The sequence below is a fragment of the Galeopterus variegatus genome, unplaced genomic scaffold, assembly GCF_000696425.1.
Source record: "Galeopterus variegatus unplaced genomic scaffold, G_variegatus-3.0.2 Scaffold7786, whole genome shotgun sequence".
Taxonomy (NCBI): domain Eukaryota; kingdom Metazoa; phylum Chordata; class Mammalia; order Dermoptera; family Cynocephalidae; genus Galeopterus; species Galeopterus variegatus.
Window position 1 is genome coordinate 61,749 of NW_007733897.1, and position 9,812 is coordinate 71,560.

Genomic DNA, 9,812 nt, shown 5'->3' on the forward strand with positions numbered 1-9,812 from the left:
GGGGAGGGTCCCTCAGCACACAATTCCTCTTTGACTCCCCCCCGCACGGGTCAGCCCTTCTAGAGAGCTGACTAGTAAATTTCAATGTAGCTCGAGGTGTCTCCGGGCTCCCCTCTCCCCACCAGAAATCAGTTAGGGGTTCTTCCAAACTGAGGACCCCAGAGATGGAATCTGCCTTCTGGGAAGAGGGAGTTTATCTGGGGCCGACGCCCAGGGTGTGGCGGAGAGACAATCTGGGCAGGCTCCTCTTCCCTGGCCCCCTGACGCTGGCCGGGGGCTCCCCACGCTAACAGCCCCTTCTGAGATCCGCGGGGAGAGTGGGATTGTAGGCCAGTCCACAGTTCCCGGGGTGCCCCGCATCAAGGTAAGCAAATGGCACGTCTCAGTGCAGAGCCGAGCAGAGATGGCTGGCCTGCCCTCACTAAGCCGGTCATCTCCGCCCCACCCGAGAAAATGGAGGCCGCTCTGTGGTGGGCACCTAGCCTGGTGTGGTAGGCGGGAGCCAGGCAGGCGGGGAGCAGTCGGGCTTCGCCCCACAAGTGGTGCTCTGATTGGGGTGACTCACAGAGCACGCAGAGTTGGGCCAGTCTGGCGCGTTTCACTCCATTTCTGCACCAGTTCTGCTGGCTTTCTTGGCCTTTGTTGTCTGGGCTGATCGCTCATTCCCGCAGCAGGGCTTGGGTGCTCTCAGGAGTCCTCTTCTGTGTCGTCCCCAAAAACCTCGAACCTGCTGCCGCTTGTTTGTCGATGTAGGATCGTTGTTGAAAGAATTATTCGTCTTTTGTTGCTCTTGGAAATGCAATTAATACTCTGGTATCACAGCGCACACCTCTCAGGATCGCGCTGTCTCCTGGCACGGCCGCTCCAGATCCGTCGCCATCTTAAGTCCCAGACATAATCTCTTTTAATGTTATCCTAACATTAATTCTATGGCGTGGATAACACTATTATCCCCATTTTACAAATGTGAAGATGGAGACACAGAAACATTAAGTAAACTAATGTCAGAAGATAAATGAAATGGGCTTGCAAGTGTTTACTATGTGGAACCTCAGGAAATGTTTTTTAAGTGAATAAATGAATGCATGAGTAAAATATTATAGATAAAAGAATATAGGAGCATTTGATAGGGAAGAATGGAAGTACTTGTAATGACTACAGAAAAAGACTAAGATGATTGTGTACAAACTCTTGAGAGATGCTGCAGGCTAAGAGAAGGTCCGTTTCTATTAGAAAGGTAAGAGATCCTCAGAACTGAGTTCCAGAAGGGAGAAAAAGCAAGCTGAGAGGAAGCTGAGTGGAAGAGAAGTTGAGAGGGACACAGGAATCGATTGGATAGAGTACTTTAAGTGGATGGACTCTCGTCAGCACATTATCACCCCTTTTGCACCAAAGTTCATTCTGTGAGAGCTCTGCCTGTCTGCACACCTCTTTCTCATAACAGGTGCTCCAATGGTGTTGCTGAACCTCGAGTTCCCTGGGTTCTTCCTTTCCTGGGTGATTGAGGTGGCATCAGGCTTAAATCCTCTGCAAGGGTCCAGTTGACACCTCCCTCCATCCTGTGACAGTAGAGTTGTAGGGAAGAGGAGTAAGGGGCGTATTTACTATTTTTGGTGCCTCAGAAGTTGAAATCTCATGAATGCTCATTAAATTAATTGTTCTGTAAGCAGTTTGGATTCCGTGAGTGAGGCAGCCAAAAGGGGAAGAAACTTATCTTCTGCTCGTTTTGTATCCTGGGAAACATCTTGGAAACCAGATGCTTGTATCCATCTCCCTGGGGCTTTTTGCTCATGGTAATCTTTTTTCCCTGGGTCTGACCTACCTTGTCCAATGTCATCCTCTGTGAATATTTTCTAAATGTTTGAGGTGGGCTTTTGTTTGTTTGTATGGTCTATCAATGGTATGAGCAGGCATGGTTTTTAAGACCATTTTAGTCCCAAGCACCTTAACTTGCAGTTGTAGATAGGGACTACATATAGCTACAAACAAAACAATTCCAATGCCTTTGCCACAACTTCTATTCTTACTATTGAAGGTACAACATATCCATGTCTTTTGCAATGTGACTGTGAAGCTGCTCACAATGAGAAGTAGAGTCTGTTTCTCCTTTGAATCTGGGCTGGACTTAGGATTGTTAGTTGCTTTGGCCCATAGAACATCATGGAAGCGACAGTGTGCCTGAAATACTGTGTGCCAGAGAATAGAATAAGTACAGTGGACACTGAGCAATAAGAGAACAGGATCCAAATGAGACCGTAAAATCCCATGACCAGCTATTCAACACACTAGTATGTTAAAGTCTAAATCATGAGAAAGAGAATTCAAGGTTGTGATGTAGAAATGAATGATAGACACAAAGGTGAGAAGATGTGGTGTCAGAAATTCTTCTACAATAGAATTTTCTAAATGACCTTAGTTGATAAGTATAGTTTGTTCCATAAAACTAGTATAATTCATTACTGTGTGAGACACATAAGAATTTCCAAATTGTTTCTGATCCAATGTTGAGAATTAAGTTGGGAGAGCAGAAAAATGATGATGGAAAAGTATGTTGTATATTTGACAGAGAAGAAAGCTTAATGAAGGAAAATTGCTTACATTTTACAAAGCACTCAAAATCAAAGAAATTGCAATTCCTGGATATAAGAAAAGGAGCAAGTCATAAATCCATGACCTAATTAAACAAGAGCAATTTTGGGCATTAAGGCTTTAATTCCTACAATCAGGTGCACATCTTTAGCAACAGGACAATTGGCTCTTTCTTAGTTTCTTTCTCAAAGAATCCTTCAGTGTCCTTTTTATGTCTTTATTCCTCAGACTGTAGATGAAGGGGTTCAGCATGGGTGTGACCACCATGTATATCACTGAGGCTGCAGCACTTGATTGTGAGTTATACATAGCAGCAAGACTGAGGTACATGCCTAGCATTATACAATAAAATAGGGAGACTACTGAGAGGTGAGATGCACATGTGGAAAATGCTTTATACTTCCCCTAAGCTGATGAGATTCCATGAATGGTGGAAACTATCTTGGAATAAGAGTAAATAATCCCACAGAGGGTTCCACCACCCAGCAGCCCTGCTGCAAAATACATCACCAGGTCATTAAGAAAGGTGTCAGAACAGGCAAGATGGACCACCTGATGAAGTTCACAGAAAAAGTGGGGGATTTCCAAGCATGTACAGAAGGAAAGTCTCAACACCTTTAAAATATGCAAGAAGGATTGCAGGACACTCATGATCCAGGACAGCAGAACCAGCAGTCCATAGAGCCAGGGATTCATGATGATCATTTAGTGCAAGGGGTGACAAATGGCCACAAACTGGTCATAGGCCATCATCATCAGAAGGAAGCCGTCCAATCCTACAAAGAGTATGAAAAAGTACATTTGCTTGATGCAGCCTGTGTAGGTTATGACTTTACTCTGTGTCTGTATATTCACCAGCATCTTTGGGATGGTGGTGGAGGTGAAACAGATGTCCACAAAGGACAAGGTGGAGATGAAGAAGTACATGGGCATGTGGAGGTGGGAGTCTGATATTGTGGCCAGGATGATGAGCAGATTTCTGGGCAAGGTGATCAGGTACAAGGACAGGAACATCCCAAAGAGGAAGGGTTGCAATTCTGGTTCCTCTAAAATTCACATAAGAAGAAATACTGAAATTTGTGTATCATTCTCTGGTTTCATGTGGTGGAGGTGACTGCTAGTGGGGGGGTGTGAAATGGAAAAAAAAAAAGAAAGATGGAAAGAATGAAAAAGAGAGAGAGAGAGAGAGAAAGAACTTGAAACAAACATGCTTTACCAACCTATCAGAAATGTAATCATTTTTATTCTACAGCCAGGACGCCAATTCCTGTATTTTTTCATCAATCTGGCCCCCTTTAAATGATTTCTCATCCCATGCTGATTAGGAATTCCAGTCCCATGTTTACTCTTTTCCAAAGTGGTCAAGTATTTAAAAACTTTAATAACAAATGCTTTCAAGCATTTGAGAAATACACATGGGATGTTTTCCATGTTCCAGGTACTGTCTAAAAAATGAGTAAACAGGATAGATCAACAAAAGTTTTACAGTAAATATATAGAAAGAATGCAAGATAATAAAAGAAAGCATATATTATTCAGATGGTCATAAGTGCTATAAAGTGAAAGAAAGAATGTAAAAAGGAGAGAGTGGATGGGGGTGTTATTTTTCACTGTAAATTCGGGGAAGATGAGCAGACAAGGTGACATCTGAACAAAGACCTCAAGAAAGACAAGACAGGAGCCACAAGGATATTTCAGAATGTGTGTGCCCAGCAGGAGGAATGTCCAAACACCCAAAGGAAGATGCTTTTTTCAGATGTCTGTGGCCTACAAGGAAGCCATTGTGGCAGGAGAATAAGCAACAGGAGAGGGATGGGAGATGGTGTCAGAGAATGTTGAAGAATGAGGTGGCCTCATAGCTGCTGAAAGTTAAAGTGAAGACACATGAGGTTCCTCTTCCCAGATGTTGTTGTATTTACACTGTAATTAATTGGCTTAAATTGTGCTCCTGTGTTTAAATACATTCTATCTTTATTTCCATAAGTTGCTCTGAGTTCTGGCCTCTGTATTATGAGTCACTTTTTGGAACACATGGGGCCCAGGTCCCCTTGTTCTGAAACCTCCCCACACCCCTAAGGAGACACACACACACACACACACACACTCAGCATACAGGTACAAAGAGTATGTATACACATAAAGCAAACTTGAACTTCTGGGGAGGTATTAATACCATATTCTTCTGACCCCCAGTAACGTATTAAAGAGGAATGGATACCAGGCATGTTTTCATTATCAAGTTATATTTCCATTTTGGTATGGGTAATATGAAAAAGGAACTATGAAAAAATACAAAAAAAATCTTCTTCATAAACACAGAGAAGGGAATTAAATAGACCTGGTGGGGGAAAAAATGCAATAAGCTCAGATGGTTCCTGAGAGACTGTGAAAAAGACAAAACTTCCTTGGTTATGTCCACATCCAACTACCCTTGTATCCCTTTCATATCCAGAAAAAGTAATGAAAGAGAAAAAAATAAGATTGTCTTTTAGATAATTACAAAAGTAATGCTATCTTTTTGGTGTTGCAACACTTTCAGACTAAACAATCATATAGAAAGAATGAACAAAGGGAATAAACTAACATATCATGAAAGGAAATATATAAAAACAACCAGATTTGGGCATTTACTATATAAAGTGGTAGAAGACTTTTTGTTATTCTGCCTATTCCAACTTGATTTTGATAATTAGTTTTTATATGGTCTGCTATTACCTAAGGCTGCCCATTCCTCACTTTTCTTGTGTGGAAATCTATTCTTTGTTATTTTTAGTTTTTGAGATTTGGTGTATATTTTCTAACATATTGATGGCCCATCCTGTTCCTGGTTCTGGTCTTTGTCTAACATGCAGAGCCTCCCTGACCTTACTCTATAAAATCCTGCACATTCCATGACAATTCTATATTTTTACACTGAAAAAGCATTCTTCGTATAATTTATCCTTGGGGGCATTGCACCATGCCCACATTTATTTGATTGAATTGTGTCTTCCTCATTATAATTCAAGATCTAACTGACCAGAATTTCACCTGCTCTGCATACTTTGTGTTTTCACAAAGGTATGTGAACAGGTGTGGATTATGTAGAAGGAAATGTTAAGAAACTGAGTTGTGAGATAAAAAAAAAAGTAGGGGAATAAAACTGGGTGGTCTCAACTTAATGGTATTAACCAAATTGAAAGGTGTATCAATAACTAAAGCAAAGACATAAAATAGCAATATTTTAATGATTTCTACATAGTTTAATAATTCAATTTGCAAAGACCTAGGCATAAGAGAATATATCCTACAATTGAGTTAGAATCATCTAAACTTATAATTATCTCATATAAAGATATAGGGATCAAATATATTTATGAAATATAAAGATGGTCTTTAGTATAAGGATGAAGAAGAATGCCTTTCAGCTGATGGCTGGAGGAAATGTAAATAGTAGAAATAGATTTAATCACAAAAGGAAGAAATGCACATTAAAGCATAACAAGATGTAAAAGTGCATTGGAAATTCATATGGAAGGTAAGTGATTTACTCAAATACTGCAGATGAACTTTGTACATTTAAAAAGCAATGAGGAAAATACAATATAACTGAAGGATAAGTTTGACCACAGAAAATTACAAACTTTTATACATTCCCCAGATAATCCACAAAAGAAGTAGATAGTACAAAGCAAAGGTGGTGAAAACTCCAATTCTTTTCTTTTTTTGCATCTCACATTTAGTTCTTTCTTTTTTTAAAAAAATGTATGATTGGCACATGATAATTATACATATTTATGGGGTACTAGGTGATGTTTCCATACGTGTGCATCTTGTGTAGTGATCAAATCAGGATGATTAGCATTTCTCTTGGATTGAACATTTATCTTTTCTTTGTTATGAGAACATTCAAAAACCTCTCTTTTAGTTATTTTGAAAAATGTAATACCTTATTGCTAACTATAACCTTCCTACTCTGCAACAGAACATCAGAACTTACTCCTTCTATCTAATTGTAAATCATGGGTCACCGTTTTGTACCCAATGACCAATTCAATTCTTATATTTGAAAAATGCAATCAAAAACAGAAATAACATCACTATTCAAAAGCAAAGAACTCACAATGACAATTTGGAATAGACATAGTAATTATCTAACAAATAAACAAATATATTCAGACTCAGCAGTAAGGAAATAATAGCAAGTAAAGCTCGTTAGTATACCTTTGATTTTTTAAACTTATTAAGCTATTTTTTAAGATCTTGCTATAAGATAACTGCAAAATATGTTCCTCATGAACAGCTATTAAATGGTAGTATTTGGGAAGGATCCATTGTTCAGGATCTTTTTCATCAGTATGCAAATGTACACAAATATGTCCCATTTTAAACATAAAAAAGAAATATCCTCAACTCACAGTATATATCTCCCCATCTAATATCCTATTTCTCTACTCTACAGAATTGCAAAGATCCTTGAACACATGTTGTACGTCTTCTGGAAAAACTTTGTGCCCATAATCCATGCTTCCAATTATCCTTTCGTTACCTACTCTTAAATTTCAATAATGACTAGTGCATTGGTGAGTTCAATGGACACTTCTTTTTTTAGCATCATAAACAAAAACATTAATTAATTAAGCAAGCAAACCACCACTGAAATATCTGGGCTCTGGGCTTGACTAAATTGGCTCTCAAGTGACCTCAGGTAAACGTTCTTGGTTTCTATTCTCTGTGAAGCTTTCCTGCAGTGCCCCCTGGTCTCTTGAACTCACCTAGATGGGATGTCCGAGATGAAGGTCTTTCTGTAAAAATCCAAATACCTCCCTGGATGGTTGATGATGGAGACTGAAACTTTCACTAGACATGACAGCAGGAAGGCGTCAAGCATCGGTCCCCTAGTCAGACGTAGGACTCCAGAAGAAACAACTATGTCCCTTCCAGCCAAGGGTTGTACACTCTGAGGAACAATAGTAGGGGAGACATTTACAGCTCCATATGTCTGCTCTTCAGGCACATTTCCCAACTGCTACTCCAAACACTGAGCATATCATTTCTCTGTGGGACATTGCTTTGCACAGAAAGGATTTTCATTCCCTGCAGATTATTTGCCCCCAAGAGACCAGGTTAAAAATTAGGTGAATCCAGTCTTTATTATTCCTTTTCCATGAACTCTCCTGCCTTCTATAGGTCTCACCTCCCACAACCCTATACCACTCCTGAGTTAATGATTTTGCTAAAGTCTAAGACTGACCAATCTGTCTTGACTATGTTCCTTGGATCTCCAAAGGCTTGACTGTGTTCCTCTGATTTTAAAAATGTGTAATAAGTTTCTTTGCTTCATGACAATTTTGCAAAAAGAATTACGAACTTCACACTTATATGTTAAGAGCTGTTGTTTAAGCCTTTATTTATGCACACTTATATGTTAAGAGCTGTCATTTAAGCCTTTATTTATGAAGAGCCTGACAATTATAACAGGTATGTTTAGACATTTTCGTGCACATTGCACTGAGATTAGCACCTTCTAAGTAGTCTTCTATTTAATTTTTACAAAACTCCATCCTATGTGATCTACACTATAAATCTCATTCTACATTTTCAGTAATGTGGCTTAGAAGCATTAAGTAATCTGCCCAAAGTTATGAACCAAGTAATAGATGGACTTTGATTGGAACTCCATCATGGTGTATCCAGTTCTTTTGCTCTAGGGCAGTGGTTCTCCATGAGAGTTGATTGTACCTCCATGATACACTTGGAAATTTCTGGTAAAATTATTGGTTATCACAACTGGAGAGGTGCTACTGGCATCTAGTAGATTGAAGCCTAGGGTGCTACTCATCATACTATAATGGACACGACTTTGCCCACCAAAAAGAATAATTCAGCACAAATGTCAACACTGAGGAGGTTTCAAGACTGAGGAGGTTTCTAGAACAGAGTATCTCTACCTTCAATGTGTATATGAATCACCTGGGGATCTTGTTCAAATGCAGATTCTGCTTTGGGAGGCCTAGAAAGAACCACAACATTCTGCATTTGTAACTATTTCCCTGTTGTTGGTTCTGCCATTCCTGTTCATGGACCACTCTTTGAGGATCAAGGCTGTGGTGGAGTGTTAAAGTCAGCTTCAAGTATTTTGAGGACTTCCTCTGCAAGAATCCAACCATGCACATCAGGTCTGACTGTAGTGATCAAATGTTGAACTTGGTAGCACAGCCTTTTCATAAACAATCGACATTTGCCTCTTGAGCACTACTTTCATAACAGGAAATGAAAACTTTTAGAAATGCCACCTATCTTATGAAGTTTATGTAAGTCAGTAATATTTTAAAGCTCATTGGAAATTACGTGGCACAGATGTTCAACGGATAGCAGCTGTCATTGACTAAGTCCAATTTCCACATTTAATAAGCTTATTGTGCCACCAGAAAGGTTTCATGGTACAGGAGGTGAGTCTAGCATGCCCTGTTCCTGGGAGACAGCATGCTGTGATCATGAAGTGGGACCTCCTCCTAGGGCCCCTCACAGAGTGCAGAGTGCTTGAGAGCCCACCAGTAAACACTTTGTGTATGTATACATTTTTTTTTAGCCTTTCATCTGTTGGTAGACAACTAGATAAGTCCATATCTTTGCTGTAGTGAACAGAACTACAATAAACATGGGTGTGCTGATGTCTTTTCATATACTGATTTTTTTTCTGATCCCCTCTTTTGCATATCTAGTTTCCTTCTTCTAAATAAGGATATCAAGTTTTCCCAGCACCACTTGTTGAAGAGGAAAATTTTTTTCCTAATGTAGATTTTTGTTGCCTTTGTCTAATATCAGATGGCTGTGAGCCTGAGGAGTGATTTCTGAGTTCTGTATTCTACTTCACTGGTCTGAATGTCTATTTTTATTCCAGTACCATGCTGTTTTGGTTAGGACAACTTTGTAGTATAATTTGAAGTCAGGCAGAGTTATGCCTCCAGCTTTGTTTTTATGGCTTAGGATTGCTTTGGCTATTTGGAGCCTTTTGTTTTTCCATATGAAAGGTAAGATTGTTTTTTCCATTTCTCTGAAGAATGTCAGTGATATTTTAATGGGGATTGCATTGGATCTGTAGATCACTTTGGGTAATATAGACATTTTCACAATGTTAATTCTTCCAGTCACAGAGCATCTCTCACCATACACTAAAATCAACTGAAAATGGATTAAAGACCTAGGTATAAGACCCCAAACTGTAAAATTACTAAGGGAAA

At 39.5% G+C, this 9,812-nt stretch overlaps 1 pseudogene; it reads right to left on the minus strand.

The window, feature by feature from the left end:
• The window catches only part of LOC103607871, a 16,838-nt pseudogene extending 9,379 nt beyond the window's left edge, over window positions 1-7,459 (minus strand).
• Between the last annotated feature and the right edge of the window lie 2,353 nt (window positions 7,460-9,812).